General features: G+C 36.4%; 1 protein-coding gene across 1 annotated transcript in view; it reads right to left on the minus strand.

The window, feature by feature from the left end:
- The window catches only part of PDE10A (phosphodiesterase 10A), a 179,651-nt gene that overhangs the window by 103,664 nt on the left and 57,527 nt on the right, over positions 1-18,460 (minus strand). The gene's annotated exons all lie outside the window — the stretch shown is intronic.

The following is an 18,460-nucleotide window of genomic DNA, read 5'->3' on the forward strand; positions in this document are numbered from 1 at the left end:
AAAAACACCTTAAAGGGGTAGACATAAACATTACCCAGGAGAAATAGCCAGGTAGAAATTAATGACGATGATTGTGACTGTAAAATTATTTATTTCCAAGATATGCAAGATGATATACTGATAAAGAAACTGGTTAGAAGGAGATACAAGAAAGTGAACTCTCATAGAGCACCAAATTCAGTATTCTCACTGCAAATGGCAGCAAAATCAACACAAACTATTATGGAACACCAAAATCATATGCAATTTTCAAATACTAGAACTACTTGTTACTTTAGATGTTATAAACTACATTCACAGGCATATTTCCATTACTTTAGTAAATTAGTCATCAAAATGAAAGCAATTGCAGATAAAAGGCCTTTAAAATATCTGTAACAAAAAGAAAACTCCAGTAAACATTTCTGAAAAAGAAGAAAAATTCAGAATTTCAGATCCCTGACATTCATAAATAAATTTTAAAATTAGTAAAATTATAATCGGGTTATACACTTCAAAAATACCCCAAACAAAACAACTGGCTGCAGGGAGGTGAATGCAGCAGTGCTGAGGCTTTCCAAAGGGAGAAGCAATAAAGAAGCTGTCCCAATGGACTCAGGTCCAGGCTGCCATAGAGGGAACAGGCACCCCGAGTGCAAAAGCCTTGATGAGATCTGAGGAGGAGTCACAACTACTGTAATGACTTTAACTATGCCATTTTCTCTTGTGTTTTGTGTATTTAAACATAATAGTAAATTATCCACAGAAAACAGCCAAGGTTCACCAGAAAAGGAATTCCCCTCTGAACAACACTGACCTCTTTCAGAGAGTACTCATCCTACAGAATAAGATCAATCCTCATACTTTATGCTTTGCACAGTATCAGAATGTGATAAGCACAGCCGTAGAGCAATTTCAGTGCTAGTCAATGATGGTATTTAAGATCTCTTACAAATGTTTACTATGAAAGTCTTTAGGAAGCAATACCACAGCACAAACCAACAGCTCCCATCTGCAGGATGACAACCACCCAAATCACTTTCTTCATACCAGCTGCACAACATCACCACCAGCTCAAAACTGGTTTAAACTACCCGTGCTCTTAATCCAGAGGCGGCAGTTCCTGTTGCATTTCATAGTCTCAAATAACAACGTTGCCACTTACAGGCAATTGCCATATTTGAATCACTTGAATAAGAGCTAATTGAGCATCCTATTTTCATTAGTAAAGAAGAAAAGGTATATCCTAAATCAATAAGAGAAGCAGATAATAAGCAAGTGGGCTGAAAACAAGCAAAACCCCACTACTTTTATTGTTCAACCTTGGGTGATAGCTTGTAAATTTAAATCATAATGCAACTATGAAGAAGTACAAGTGCCAAATGCACGTGATTTTAAAGGCAATAGAGGTATCACCTCATATTCTGAAACAATCAAACTCATTGATATAATTTTGTAATTTGTTCAAATGAGAAAAATGTGGTACCTTGAAAAACTATTTCTCATTCCACAGTAAGAAAATTTGAAAAGGAAACATGTTTTTAAAATCATTCAGAAGACTATAGCATTTTAAAGATTTAGCCATCAGAGAGTCAAAGTTTATCTGCCCTTTAAGTTCTACATAAAAATAATCAAAACAGGTTGTCATAAAATGTCTGCTACTTCCAAGTTGTCTTTAGACTGCAAAGAAACACTTTTCGGCTTCTAGTAAGAAACTAGGACCTGAAAAGATTGTAAAATTAGCAACTGGAATTCTGAAAGGGTTGATTTGTTTCTTCAGTGAAAATAACCTTTCTTTCTTCATTCAAAACTTTATAAGTTGTGGATTTTGTAATACACACATCAAAATTCAATAAAATGTCAATTTGAAATAAGATTTCAGTCTACAGGTCTCAAGTTTAATATCCAGATATCATGCAACTTCATCAACCTAAGGTAAAAACTCTGCTTTACCCTTATACAGAAAAGTGATTCATGGAGATGATATATGAAATCCTAAACAGTCTTTAAATTACCCTTCTTTATTTCACTAAAGGCATCTGTGCAGGTGTGCTTTTTCAATATGGGATTTGTAGATGGGAGCAAGAGGAACAGGATTTACAACTATATTTACAGAGTTAAAAAGAAGTAACTTAAACATATTTTTTACATAGATTAAGGCAAACTTATCATTTGGCTCCTAATTATTAGCCTGCTGTGTCAAAAAAACCACACTGCAACCATACATACAAACTCCACAACCAAAACTACCAATAACACATTGCGACTTCACAAAATGTGGAAATAGCAGCCTTTAAAAAGAAACTTGAATGGTTTGTAGTTTATGTGTATTAAGACTAAAGGGCCTGTAAAGACACTTGAATGTAAGAGCATTTTACAGCTGTGCAGAAGCAATTGGTTTATGGCATATATAAAGCCTTCTACATCGTAAGACGTACATAAGAATAAGGTTACTATATAACATCACGCACACAGTTGGTCTATTGAACATTCACATGCTCCTGAAAACTTCTATTACATGTATTTTTGTTAATTATTTACTTCTCTATTGAAATGTTGCAATCCTTTAATTCCAAAATATGCAAAAAAGCCCTTTTTGTGAATTCAGAGGCAATGATTTACAACATTTCAATAAATGGGACAACACTTGCACCCAGACTCAGGAAACAAAAGTTTATCATGCCAGTCAAGTGCCATTTCCAAAATTACAAACAAACATAACATAAACCAATGCTGCTTATTAATTTTTCTATTACTGATATATTGTTCTCAAGTATTTGGGGCAGCAAACTTTTCTACATTCATTCACATTAGAAATATTTCTCTACTACTACTTCTCCCCTCACTACTACTTCCCATCACCTCGAATAATGCCAGGACTTCCGTCATTCTTATTCATCAGTTCTTGTGTGGAGCATCAAGTGTTTACATCAACAGTGCCTAGCAAAGGAAAAGGCAGCACTGCACATATTCATAACTGTGTTGCCCTATACACTTCCAGGCAAGCAGCCCAAACAAAAGCTCCCCTCATTTATTTCCATGCACCCTCAGAAAGCATCACCTCTTGTATCTGGAACCTCTCTGTCCTCTGACAGAGCTGTGGCAGTTATCAAGAGGGACCATCACTCAGGAGGGCTGAACTCTGGCCAACAGCCTAGCATTCAGCAGGCCAGAAAGCACAGAAAGGCTGGAATAATTCCCCTGGGAATTAAAAGAGGAATCTGGCATTCTAATTGGATATCCATTCATTTCATTTATGCAATGGAGTTTGCCTTCCACTTATATATCCAGTTTAATTAAAACCACACACATCAAACCACCTTTCTCATATTCTTATTTTAAAATTACAAGCTCACATTTTAGTGCTGCTACCTTTCTGACACAATTTGCTAATGTTGTGTTTTATGCACACATTAACTACTTGTTCTGAATTTGTGATTAAATAAATAAAATTAAGATAAAAATACAATGTAGAAGGAAACACACAGATAAGCTCTTACTTTTTCATTCCCCTCTGAACAAACAGTAGGCAAAGAAACAGCTCCAGCTGCCCACCACTTGTGCCAGCTCAGCTGACCAGCAAACCTAGTTAGGTTGTGTAGATCTGAATTTGAAATTTTCTCTTTGGCCATATCATCTGCTTTTAAAAGTTTGTTCACATGTACAGAAAACATTAAAAACATTAATTAAGGTGGGTTTAATTTTTTTTTTTTTCATTTCTAGGCTACTCCTGCCTCAACAGTAAGTGGAAATACAACTTTCCAATAAATGCTGGGGTTCATGCAAGTGGCTCACCTTATTGAAGTGCAAGTAGTTTATTTCTGTATCTTATTTATTACAGGGTAGGATGATGTAAAACTGGCAAAGCTCAAAGCAAAGCAGAGTGCAGAAGACAGCCTATCCTCCCAACATCACCCAAGAGACAATTCCTTGGTCAGCAAAAGGCCTTTTTACTGCCAGAGGAAACAACCTTTCTAGCAGGACAGTCATCCTGGGGGGTTAAGAGTGAGAAGGGCAAATAAAATTATTGAAATTATATTTACTTGTAGTATTTCTATAAACTTATGTATTGGTGCACTGTATCAAAAAAACACAGCCCTGTTTTCTTACTGCATATGCCTGAGGCTCAAGCTGTTCATCTCATTTGGCATAGCTCATGCCAGTCTATTAAAATTTTGGGGTTGTGTTTTGGATTTGTTTTTTTAAGCGGTGGTGTTTAAGGGTTTGTTTTTTTTTAAATAACTCCTTGGCTTTCAATTTAGCATGTATGAAAGGTTTGGTGTCACGATTGGGGTTTTTTCCCTTCCCAAACTATGAGAAATAATTTATTTTTCACTAGAATTAATAGCAGAAATACATAGAGTTGAGGCCAAAATTATGGGTGGATTTCTTTTTTTATTTTATTAAACTAACAATAGAAAGTACAAATACTCCTACCAAATATCACAGTCCAGTTATTAGAACTTAAGCTAGAAAGCCTAAACCCTTATGATAGTCTGGTTCAACAAATAACTTTCTTTTCAGTGGTCCTATGACTAATACTTTAAAAACGTGCCTCATTTCACTGAGGGTAAAGAATAAAGAAACCTTCACCTAAATATAATTTACTCTTTATTTATTTCAACAGGGTACCAAGACTAAATCATTGGCATTTCAAAACCATAACTAAAACTTTGACTGTTTTTTTTTTTTTTAGTATGTCTACTAAAAGCCAAACAAAACCAAAAAAAACCCTGGACCACCACCTTCCAAAATGCCTCTATTTCTGGGTATCATACAAAGCCAGTGTGAGTATTGCAGGCTGCTTAATAGCGATTGCCTGGCCTGCTCAAGCCGAGTTTCTTCTTTTGATCTACCAGCAAAGCTTTCACTTCAACAACTCCTACATTTCATTTAAGATAACATAAATTAGAACCCTAAAAGAGATCAATTGCCTTCACAGAGCAATCTCCCACTGTCCAGTGTAAGTACACCAAGTGTTTCATTAGTCAAAAAAAAAAATACTCATTAAGATAAGGGAAAATTAGGACAGCTGAGAGTACTATGTAAGCAGATCATTCTACAGGTATGGATACAAACATTTTTCAAGAAGCCTCAAGTGTGAAGACAGTTTCCAAACAAAATGTGTATTTGAATGACCAGGAAGGAATAAAGCATAACAGTGGAAAAAGTTTATAGAATAGAAAGATTCTTATAATAAATGTGATCAATATTCACCCTATTGATTACCAACACCGTCATAATGACTATGGTGGATTTTAGGAGAGACAGAAACCATAAACACTGACACAATGTTACATTCTGCTATCGTGTTAAGATGTCAGAAAAATGCTCATTGGAAAGCAGCTGAATATCAACACTTTAAAATAAAAGCATAAAACACTAGGACTTCTATCTTAAGGAATAAAATGTTTTTTGAGTAGATGTGACAAATTATACTAAATTCAGCATCTTAAAATTCACTTTACTGTAAGATTTACTTTAAATTATAATGGTACTACAAGGGAGCACTGTAGGCTTGTCTAGACCAGTAAACTGAATATGTCTAGGGCTGTTCACTGACCTGAAACCAAGTGGCTTATAACTCCTGCATCCTTACTATTAGGCTTTCTTGATCTCTAAAAATGAAGCTGAGGAAAAACTGAAAGGTTGATTGCATGCTGGGAACCATCCCTGGCCTGACCCTACTCCAGAGCAACATTCAGGATATGCCCAGGACATCACTAGCTGGCTTGGACAATGCAATGCAAAGAACCATTCCAGACAAAAATCCAATTCTAGTACATAAAAAGGCTCCTTCGCATTGTTTTAGTAAACTCAGATATAGCATACCTGGGTTTAAAAATGAAATAAAACCTCCATCAAACACCAATTACCAGTAATTATTCCTGGCTTTGAGCCAGCCTTCAACAACCTTCCTTTTACAAAAAAAGAAAAATTTAATAAAGTCAAAAATCACTAGACAATTGTATTTTTGCTTTCAGCTTTTTATGCTGTCTAAAAGATTTAAAACATTTCTTAGATATTTGATAACCCATGTAGTACTGAATCGATTAATGGCTCTGCTCTCTGACTCTTAATCCATGTCACACTGCACTCTCCTCTGAGAATAGCTTCACTGAGCTCAGTATAAAGCAGAACTGACTGTGAATGAGCTGAAAGAATTGAAGCCTAGAGCTATGTTTAAAAATCTGCTCCATTTAGCAACATGAGTCACACACGTCATTAGCAATTCTTGCAATTTTTTCATTAGCGCTGTGATATTTGGTCTTTTTTCTGAAACCACTAGCTTAATCAAACCTCACAGTTAGGCAAGAATTTTAATTTTCACCTAAAGTTTCTGGTTTCCAGGCTGGGGGGAACATGGGGAATCAGGGAAGAATGGATGAAAAACTGATGAGCCAGTCTAATATTTATCAAGGGTCAGCATTTTATCCTAGAGCAGCTACACTCTGAAAGACTGCAGTCATTGCTTCCCTCAAAACCCTTGCAACAGTCTTTGAGGCATTTTATACACCTTTTGCTCATTTAGACAGGAACCAATGCTTTGAAAACACATTGTGAGGGCATACATTGGTCATTTTAAGAAATCAGGTAGATTTCATGTATCAAGAAAGTTTTTACTAATAAACACAAAAGGAAATAGACATTGTCAGTGTCACATGTCCTAACATTGAAAAAAAAATTAATTGAAACAAACAAAAAAAACCACCACAAATTAACCTGTTTGGTTTAGTAAGAAATTCTCTCCTGAAATTAGAGGAGCAACAGAGTCACAGCAAATACGGGCAAAGTCTTAATTTCTCCAAGTAACAGTATACTGTACCTCATAAAAAACCTTCAAGCCAAGGGAAAAAATATAAAATAATGGTGATAAAGCATCATCTGAAACAGAAAACCTTACCTCAAATAAAAGTGAAAAAACACCTAATTTGAAAATACTTTTTCTTATCTAAAATATCAAAATTATGAAGAGAGAAGTGTAACACTTCCTCAAAATCAGCACTTGAAAATAAATATCATACTTGTATGAAAAAAAACTTGAAATATCTGAAAGTCATCCAGAAGACCTAATTTGAACACAGCTTTGCCTGTGTTCTCCTTTATTTAAAGCAGATTTGTCCCATCTCTTACTTACACAAAGATCACCTCTCTGTGTTTTTTTACAGAACTTTATAAGTGATATTTGTAGTTATTCTCAAAAGCATTCAAGGCATGTGTGTACATTGCTTCATTTGGATTAAGCATTAATCCCATTAAATCAATCCCTTCTTTGTTCAAAGCATCAGGATTCAAAACCACAGGCACAGTCAGTTTTGAAATATCCTTTTCAAGTCAGAATTTTTATCTTAATCCATTTAAGTACACAGGAATGTAATGTGACCAAGTGCCCAAACTCTCTGAAACCTCACATTACTGGTCTGGCAAAAAGTATAATCACTAACAAGAAGCAATAAGAATGGTCAAACCTCTTTAATTTCTCTTTTCTTGAAAAATCAATTCACAGGCTTGTCTGTGAGGAGCTCCATTCACCTTTTTCCCCCTCCTCCTCCAAGGCCCGCCTGCATTGCTAGAAAAAGCCCAATACACAGCAGCAGCGTATCAGCAGTGAAAACTAATAATGCAGCACCTGAAAACTCCTTACTGCTGATTTGGGTATTTACAAAAGGCATATATTTGTTTCACAGTTAATAAATTTTACTATTAAACATTTCAAATCTTCATTAAAAGGTGAATGTTTAATTACACCAGCCTCCAGCCGCCGCATAAACCTGCAGGTTCTGTATCCATGTAAATGACAGCAGTAGACATGTGACATCTTATCCAGGATGCCAAGCAGCACTGCTAAAGTTTTAGAGTGAGAAAAAAAAGACAAGCTCAGCTGAACAAGACTGGAATGTGCTCATACAGAAAGAATATCAACAACCACTGAATCCAGTATCCTCTAATTCAAATCCCATATTCCTGATGAAAAAGCCACAGATGCACTTGAACATGCCAGATGCTGAGCAAGGCATGGACATAAGGGCCTTTAGTTTCCACCAACTTTCATGGTGTTTTTTCTGGTATTATCAGCGTCTTGCAAGCCTGAGCCCTAGACATCTGCAGATGCTCAGCTGCTTACGTCTCCCAAAATCTAACACTCAAGAACTGCATGGTACTGGCAGCTCAGAGCACTGCTTCAGCATTCACTTAAAAAGCAAAAAATCATATAAGACTCTTGATGAAATCAGTTTTCATTAGCTAGAGCTAAAAGGCCTATAATCTTTTCACAGGAATTATATGTAGGCCTAATGGAGTCACCGTATTCTCAGTTGGAATAATCATTTTTCATAGGGTTTCAAAACACATTTCAAATTGTCTGAATGGCATCATCCTGCATGTATACTGTTATGCTATAATATCATCCATTAGTTGATGTATGGGGCTTTTTAAAACTCTGTCTCACTTTCCCAGTTTGAGAGTAGCTTCTCTCCAGTTCTCATTAGCACATTGGAGTAACTCCGAGGGGTCTGTAAAAAGCTTTATTCTCCTTCCAGGTGCATGATGGAACCAAATCTGGAAATTTAATTAACACTCTGCAAAAAGCTAACAAAAGGAGTGCAGACATGCTCTAGAACTTGCAAATTGTAACCACATAATTTCAAGCATTTGCTTGAGAAACCTATGTATCATCTTAAGGTTACTGATAAAAATAATTATTAACATAATTATAAGTAATGCATTATACTGAAGTAGGTTAAAATGTATTTGTAGATGTATAAGGAAGATCTCAGTATAATTATTTGCCTTTTTTTCCCTCCTGAGCAACACACAGAGCCAGACTACTTTGTCTTCTGCCCAAAATATACCTGAAGAGTAATGTGTCTCTTAAAAAAGACAGATTCTAAAATACAGTTCATTAATAACTAAGCATGAAAAATGTAAAGTCACTCAGAACTTGCACATACTTAATCTCCTAAAAGAGCATATACAACTGCAAATTAAACTACTTAAAATCTACTGATTAAGCCAGGTAAGAATGTCTTAACTCTTCCCTTGACAACAAGTGTTGGGACAAAGTTCTTGATTTATGTCTTCTCCAGTAATACCTTCTGGCTGATGTAATGTCCTCCTCCCACCTGACACCTAATCCTTGAGTAGCTCACTTTTTAAGTGAATTATTCTGGCTTAAAAGTAGTCCCATTCCCCTTATTACCAATGTTTTACTGCTGATTTATTACTTAAAACAAACTTTTGTGAATAAAGTTCCGTAAATGCTTTATAATATACTTGACAATATAAATGCGCAGTCCTGTTTATAAGCTGCACCTTAACTTATTCCACAAACAAGATCCACTATGATGAAACCTTTGAGGGATACTACATGCCTGTGCCAAGTCTCACTCTGTTTTTTCACTGCGTTGGAGACAGAGAATGTTCTTCCCTCTGAAAGGAGCACCCCACTTCATCTTAGCACTTAGATTAGTAGACATGTTAGGACAGTTTCCCAGAGCACAGGACTCTTCTGAAATAGCACCTACACACAGTCAAATGACACACTACTTAGCAACAAGACTGGACACCTGAGAGTCTTTACTCTAGTGATACTCGGACCGTATCTGCAGCACCACAGAGCAGGATTTGTCTTTCCTTTTTAATCCCCCCTCCAAAATTTACAGTCTTAGGATGTTTAAAGAGAAACACAGTCAGCACCCTTTACAAAATAAGAAGGTACAAACCCCACAGAGATCAGTCACTAAAAGTACTAATAGAAGAAATATAACACAACCACATCCAGAAAGGTTTGATCTGGTTCATACGAAGGAAGCTCTTCAAAAACAAAACATGCTAGCCCAGCATTTTTCTAGCTATCATGGCTAAAATAAAACATTTAAAAGAAAGATACATCTTAGTCTAAATGATGAATTTGACATACTCACTAACTCCTTCAAGTCCTGCCTTCAGGTCTTTATGAAGATGAGGTAATTTATGAAGATGTCGAACAGCACCGGGCTGAGGATGGAGCCCTGTGGAACCCCACTAGTGACAGGTCCCCAGTCTGATGTCACCCCATTCACTACAACGCTGTGCCCAACCCATAAGCCAGCTGCTCACTCATCACGTAACAGTGTTATCTAGCTGTGTGCTGGACATTTTGTCTGAGAGGATCCTGTGAGAGACAGCATCAAAAGCTTTGCTGAAGTCCAAAAATATTACTATGCACAAGCCTGATGAGTTGTTGAATGGAAGACTTCAGAAAGGATGCAAGGAGCAGGTTGCAAGGTGCTATTCTTATTTGATCTAAAGATTGGCCATGATATTTAAATGTTCATTTGTTTTAAGACGGATAGAAAGTGCTGCCAAGATCCTGACCTATTGATTAACACAAAGAGTGTTGTCTCCTAGATGCACATTAAGCCTAACAAATTGAAGGCTGAGCAGCTGGTGCACATCTTTCTTTAAAAAAGACATCTGTTTTTAAATAAAAGACCAGGCTGCATTTTCCATTTAGTCCCTTCAGGTTTCTAATGGGTATAAAATGGGTGTACCTATTAAATAAATAAATAACACTTAAAAATCCCATTCTAATTGCACAATCAATTTTTCTTATTTTAGCTTCCAGCGATTCATTTTTTTCTTTCATATTTTAACAATTACCTTAAAAGAGTTTTCAGCATTTTAAACCAACTCTTTGTAAAGGTACCACTGGTCTAAATGAATAACATTTGTCCTCTTTACAAAGTGGAACAAGATCATTTTTCTAAATTATAACACTGTATTCTTACAAGACTTAACAATTCCAACGAGGTTTAACCCAAGTATCCATATGTAACTATTTAACTATTCCTACATCAGTTCCAGGAAACTCCCTAACCTAATTCAAGCACCTTGACACAAATTTCAGTACCTACAACCAGAAAAGATCTTCTAAAATATAAAAGCTTCTAAAAATCAGTTTTTGTGATAGAGGCTTTATCAATTGAATGTTAGAGAGTACATAATAACCTTCCTTCAACACCACCAAAAGTGCTACACAGCAGATGTTTTAACAATAAAGTTGAAATTCAAAAAGTTGGCATCACATAATTGATCTTGGAAACTGCTTTTTACCCTACATTTTGTATTAATATTAACTATAGATACAAGATGCCTCTTTATAGAAAATTGAACTTTGACTGACATTTAAAATTTAAAAAAAAGCTATTTAATTCTTTTGTGGGGAATAGAAGGCCTATCTTCAGACTAATTAAGCACTGAAAGTAAAGCACTGACTCCATCAAACTGTCAGAAAAAAGTTAGAAACTCCAATTTATTTAAAACACTATCAAGGAAGAGAATTATTTTCTTTTTTTCTGTCAGCTCTTTTTTCAGCTGTATAAATGAACAGCAGGAAAGATGATTTTTCAGAGATGCTATCTCTGCTCAATTGTATGGTGATGGATGTAATGATATCTCTATGTCAGCAAAGTACAGCCGAGGAAAAGCAGTATAATTTGAGATAGTTAAAAGAATATGCTACTGAAGCAAAGGAGGTTTGAAGTGATAATTAAATACTGTGTTACATACACTTGTACATTACAGACAAGGACACATTGTGCAACCCTTATTTGCACCGGTGAACACTTACAGGAGTAGTCCTATTGACGTCAGTGAGACTACTTATGTGGGTAAGAGCTCACTAACATGTGAAGGGTTGTGCAACAAAGCCCCAAACATGTCTCATTCCACACATTGTTTCAAGCTTTGTTCCTCAACCACAAATTTTTCTCTAATTGTGTTAATAATATTATTTCACTAATAGTTCCACTCAGAAAAATATGTAAGAGCATACAACTTGTTTAGTGGTATTTGACATAGTCCAGTTTTTCAGCTAGACACCAAATCAGAGGCACACAAGAATTGCAGATTCACTGAGGATGGCAGGCACCTCTAGAGATTGTCACCAACTCGACCCCCTGCTCAAGCAGGGTCACGTGCAGTGGGTTTCGCAGGGTTCTGGTTTGTCAGCTTTGAGTATCTCCAAGGATCAAGAGCGACTCCACACCCTCTCTGTGCCATCTGTGCTAGTGTAAAGGTGGTTTTCTGTGTTCAGGTAGAAATCCCCGTGTTCCAGTTTGCACCCAATGCATTTTGTCCTCTTGCTGGCTACTGCCAAGAAGAACCTGGCTCCATCTGTTTTACTTCCCCCTCCATTAGGTAAGATCCACCCCCTACCGAGTCTTTGTTTTCTCCAGACTGAACAGTCCAGTCCAAATCATCTTCATGGCTCTTCCCTGGACTCACTCTACTATGTCCATAGGTCTCTTGCACAGGGGAGGACAAAACCCAGCCCAGTATTCCAAATGCATCTCACCAGGGCTGGGTAGATGGGCAGGATCACCCTCTGACCTGCTGGCAATGCTCTTCCTAATGCAGCCGGGATGCTGCTGGCCTTCTTTGCTGTGAGGGCACGCAGCTTGAGCAGGTTCAGTAGAATTACAGGAAGAAATGCTACAGGGATTTCTACTTCCTGGCAGGTGAAATAAATGAAAATACCTTCTACTGACTTGGATGTTGGCACCACAGAATGAAAAACAACATATGCTGTTGGCTGCTTTTCCAAGAGCTTTCACTGCTGTGGCAATGCTCTATGCAGGCAATGCTCTAATCTGGCAAAACATCTTCCATCGATACTATTTTAGACAAGAATTCAAATAATCTATTTGTTACTATTTTAAGAATTTCTTGTTGGCAACCACAGTAGAACAAATATGCAGTGTTTCAGTCATGCCCCTAGTTTTTATTATAAAGCTTAAGCAAATGCCAAGAATTCAAGGCTAGTTTCAAAAATTAAAAATGAGCAGCTGCATCTTTTCCCTGTCCTCCTCCCCTTCATCATCTCCCCACCCTTTTTTGTTTGTTTTGGAAACAGTGTAGCTCACAAACATGTGTTCACCTCCAAAAAGCATCCTTAGAAGAAAGAGGAAGGGGGAAGAAGAAGAGAGAAGCTGGAAAGAGCAGAAGTGAAAGAAAAACAGGAGAGATGAAAACTGAGAGCTTGTGTTTGTATAGGGCTCAGGAAACATGTTTTAAAAAATTCCCACATTCACAGGATGTATGTCCTGCACTGTGCCTTTGCTATAACACTTTATAAAAACTTTTCACAGGCAAAGATGATAAAGTACACAATGCGAAAAAAATTCTGGTAGAATCACTTCTAATAATCACTTTGTAACAATTTGGATTTGTCTAAAGCCTGTTTGAACTTGGCCATTGACTTCATTCAGAAAACACTTTATAAATATGTTAATCTAAGACAGACACTATAACACACGACATTGAAGCACATTTCCAAAGGGCTGGTCATACATTTTCACTTTAATGTGTTACAGTACTGAGGGCTGAGATTCTGATTTCAGTCCAGCTTGATGACCAACCAAATAGTTCTCATGAGCCCATGATAAGTCCCTTGCAATATCATAGTAAAACAAATATTTTAAAGCCATACCTAAAAAATCACATTGATAGCACATAAACAGACTGATCCACTGCCAAAACTAGCAAGTTAAAAGCTGTATCGCAAAATATTCAATAAGAGAACTACACGAAAGGACTTCACAAATCCCGAATTAGACAAAATAAAGGGATTTAACAAATAGGTAGCTTTCAGCATTTTTAAAGTCCTTCAGATTCACTCTGGGAAAGCCTCCACGACTGAAACTTCTGTAGGCTGGAGAATATAAATTTTAATACTATTCAATTTCACTGACAGTGACATGAAAGATCTGGAGAAAATCCAGCACATCCAAGATAACTGAAAAATGACTCCATGTTGTGCTGTAAGAAAAATGGCAGCAGGAGGTCTCTCAAGGATATGGTATCAATGACAAAGAGCAGTCATAAATAACAGTACATTACTCTTTCCCCTTTACTACCACTGTCACATTATTTTACAGACTAATGACTTAGTAATTTTGTGAACAGCAGTTTTGAGGACTTAATAGTGCTGGCGCTGTTCATTTTACTACACAAGCTAACAAATGTACCTGACAGTCACACTCATCCAAGTCCCTGGCATGTCTTTCCAGCAAACAAGTAATCCTGCAATGCATCTGTTGAAATGACTGTGACACACATACTATAATTTTTTGCAAGATATCCAAGCATTCCAAAGCCAGTAGACACCAAATATTTTCATAAGTTGAGTGCACTTAGCTTGACAGCAGCTGGGGAAATTTTAATCTGTATGGATTTTTAATTGGTTGGGGGAGGGGGGTATGTGCAGAGATTAGTAAAAGGAACAAAGAGGGAAGGAAAGGGTAATTAAAAATGCATCAACTAAAATTCTTTAGGCACAGTCATCTCATGTGATAGACAGGTTCAAGAAACACTGAATATATCAGCAGTAGGAAAAGGTCACAGGGCTACATACATGGATACATTTTCATAATGGATAGATGGGCAAGTAAAGCTGGGAAAAACACAAAGAAAATTAAGAAAAATTGAAAGGCATGAGGATGAATACAGGTCAGAGAGTACAAAGACTATTCAAGAGGTAAAGGAATGACTATCTGAACTAGTACAAAATTAATCAGAAAAAACCAAAATCAAACCAAAAAAAGTAAACCAACTCAAAACACAAACTGACAGCTTTTGCCAAAATCAGGTTATCCTGTCCACCTGTGAAAACCTTTATGTTGTAGCAAAGAGTAAACAGTATGAGGATAGGAATATGCAGTCCTGGTTGAGGGAAGGGGGATCTCTTCATACAGCAACATTGATAACCTCCTCTGGTCTACAGTGATTGGAGATTACAGCCCAAAATGTGGAAGAATGAATGCATGCCATTCAAGAGGCTGAGTAGCTACACTGACTTGCAAGTGCAGAATGTCCAGAAAAGATCAGCTAACACACCTTTATGGATACAACAAACAAGTATTTTTCAAAAAATTTCCAAATCTAATCAATTAGTTTCTCAGAAGTAATTGGAAAGTAGAATTTTCCAAAAAACACAAATATTCCAATCTTTTGAAAATTAGTTTTATTTGTCACCAGTATTAAAAAAGACAACTTTATAGGAGTATGAAAATTGGGGATTTTTTTTGTTTGTTTTTCATTTTACTTCGTAGTACTTTCATTATTTTCTTTAGTATTCTGAAAAATGTAAACAGAGTTACTTCTACATAATCTTTCTATTAGAACTACCATTTTTGTACTTTCATTTCAACCAAGCTGCATTTTCCAGAACATACAAGTGAGTGGTAAGAGCCCACATCTCTGCCACCCAAAATTCCTATATTATGCAATATGCAGACATGTGCTTCTTTCTTTAACTTTCCTTACTAGAAGGACTGGAGTGAGCTAAACCATGCTAATTGATTTATTTGGCAAACCATTAAGGCAAATACATTACAAGTAACATGATCTTCCTTAGAGCCAGGCAAAGAAAAAAAAGGTGAAATCAAGCAGAGAAGGCTTTCAACCCGAGAAGGCTACCTAGTCAATCTGAAACACCACCAAAGAGACTCAGACAAAGTGGAGTCAAAACTGCTATTCAAGAACAGTTTTGTGCATAACCATCTCTCACTGAGTAATTAGGTGTTTAAGTATGATCTTTTAAGCTATAGTTAATGTTTGTAAAAACCATCATTTAAAAATATTAGAAAACTGGATTAACATCTGCAGAAAAAGAGCAGTATAACATAAAACCCCAAAGTTGCCTATACGAAAAATGTTTTTGGAAGACTAAATCCCAAATATCATCTGTGACACATGAAAAATCAGTGGATTTACTGATGTAAAAAATAATTATCTTGAACAAAGAATTTAAAGAAGAATATAACTTCCCATAAAGTTCAATACCTGCTAGGTTATATTAATTCTTAGTTGCCTTAATTTTGCAATTAAAATAGAAGTGGAAAAGCACAGGGTAATTTTTTGTAACAGTTAAGAAAACTAGCAAATTTTATTTGTTGGTGCTCTCCAGTTAACATCAAATCTATTTTGAAGTTAAAGTGTTCTGACAAAGAGTATAGACCTTATGTCAACTATAAAACATGCAGAAGATATTCCAAACTTATAATTACTACAAAAGGTGAATGAAATATCTGGAGCTTGGTGGAGTTTTGGAGGGCAGGGTGAATTTGATTTGTTGGGTTTTTATGGTAGATGATAATAAGAACTTGAAATGCATTCTTTGGAAATCTATTGTATTCATCAGCATTTTCTTTATCCCACAGAAATTATGCTCTAAATGTTCATAAAATGTATATATAGCACACACTTTATACAGAGTGACAAAACCCAGAAAAGTCAGTTGGAATTTGAGTAATTTCCATAAGAAAAGTTTTTACTAGGCAAAAGTTGTAAACCTAAGCTATCAGAGTGATATTCTGCTTCCCCCTGATGTGGTGTTCCATGTCTTTTCTTTAAAATACAATTTAAAATAATAATGGCCAATAGCACATTATTTCAAGTTATCATACATACAATATATCAACTTGACGAGCTGCTGGTTTGTGGTTGTCTTCATGTAAAAAAACAATGAAAATCCTTGGTGAGAGATCAACTGATAAGAGACTCCTTGAGATTTATCTGGGAATACATATAAATGGGACGAGAATTTCACCTGTTATTCAAACTAAGAAAACAATTTTCTCCTCTAATATTCAGGAAAAACATCTTTGAGCTTTGCTTTCCTTCATGCTCATGGCATGCATCTACAACATATCCCAACATATTCCATTGCTTCTGTGACCAGACGGGTGCAAAGGGGTGCCTAAACATCTGTGAGAGTCTGAAACTATCGATGGGATCAGTATGTTGCTAACATAGGCCAAAAGGGACCACTAAAACAATGTTTTAGACAACCACCCAGTAGCAGGAACACTTGCAAAGAAGGTGAAATGTGTAATGTGTACTCCTTTTTGAAATGTGTAATGTGAGTTGTTTGAACCAACAACTCTTAAATCCCTGCAGAGTGCCTTAGCCAGCAGGCAGTGAGGAGCGCTGGCTGGAGGCAGGTGAAGGAGGGAGGGAAGCTTCTGCAGTAGGTCACAGGTGTTAACAGATACTGAGAACTGACAAAGCCAGAAGTAGAATAAGCAACAGTATTCCAGCACAGCGACCACAGCACTCAGCTGGCAGGAGGGGTCCACCCTACTCCAAGTTTGTTCTCAAAAAACTACTTCTGCTTCCCATACAGTGATATTTTACCATGCAATATACATGAATGATAGCAATAAGGGTGCATTTTGCTTTGGTTTAAGTACATCTCCTAGAACAACTCACATCCATCCAGATGCACTTTTTTTTATTGGGCTTGGCTTTTAACATGTAGAAGAAAATGATACTAAAGTGTTTATCAGTTAAGGACTTAAGCTTTCCACTTCCCTAAAAGAAATGTACTGCCCATGCTGGAAAGATGTTCTGCAGTTACAATGATAAAGATTGCAAATCCAGAGAAAAAAAATTACTACTTGGTTATCAGGACCTAGGGATTCCCTTCACCACCCTCAAAAAGAGAAATCCACTGTAGAAGGGCACTACTTCAAAAAGTTCTTGGACAAAGATCTAGTGTGAAATCATTCCACACACATGCTAGAAAAGCTATTCCCTTGATGGAGCTTTAACTAAATTGATAGAAATCTACCATAACTTCCCCCTATTACTAAAAATACATAATTACATTTGCCAAACTAACATAGCATTTAATAATTTTATAGATTTATCTGCTTATTCTATAAAAATGCATAAAGCTTATTTCATTTGCTCCATTAAGCAAAAATATTAGCTGAAACATTACAACTGTAGTTATAATGTAGTACATAAGCACAACACATACCTGCACAGTCATTTACAGTGACCACAGAAATGGAAATATTGTGGATAGCGTGATGGTTAAATTGCGGTAAGTGAATGAACAGTTGGAAGAGTTCCTGTTTCAGAGAATTGTTTGAAATGAGGCAGTAGGCACATACACAGCCTGCTCTGGGGAGCATCAGGAAGCAGATGAACAGCTGAATTCATTATACTAAAACATGGCTCTGACTGTTTTCCTCATGGAGAAACCTCACCCAGAATAGCTGAACTTTTTGGGTCATGAAAAGTGAAATTCTTCTTTCCACCCAATTAGAACAGTGAAGGAACAGCACCAAAAGATACACACTACTCTTATTTCCAATATAGCACTGGTTTAACCTTGCTTTCATATGTCTTGGTTTCTTTTAAGTAGCATCATGAGAAAAATTGTAGCACTTAATTAAAATAAAAATTACAGATGCACCACAGGCACTCACAAAAAAAAACACAAGCCAATGTCCCAGTGCCTTGATGCTGGAAGATGTTTCCTAGTTCAGAATAATGATACTGAAATTAAGAGCAGTGTAATAGCTGGATTATTAGAAGCAGAATCTTCAAAACATCCTCAGCTTTTATTATCTGCAGAAAACAGATTGCCTCTGAAGATAGAAAAAAAACCAGTGATGTAGAGGTTTGTATGCTCTTTAATGTCACTCCT

The sequence above is a fragment of the Lichenostomus cassidix genome, chromosome 3, assembly GCF_008360975.1.
Source record: "Lichenostomus cassidix isolate B80296 chromosome 3, HeHo_3.0, whole genome shotgun sequence".
NCBI lineage: Eukaryota > Metazoa > Chordata > Aves > Passeriformes > Meliphagidae > Lichenostomus > Lichenostomus cassidix.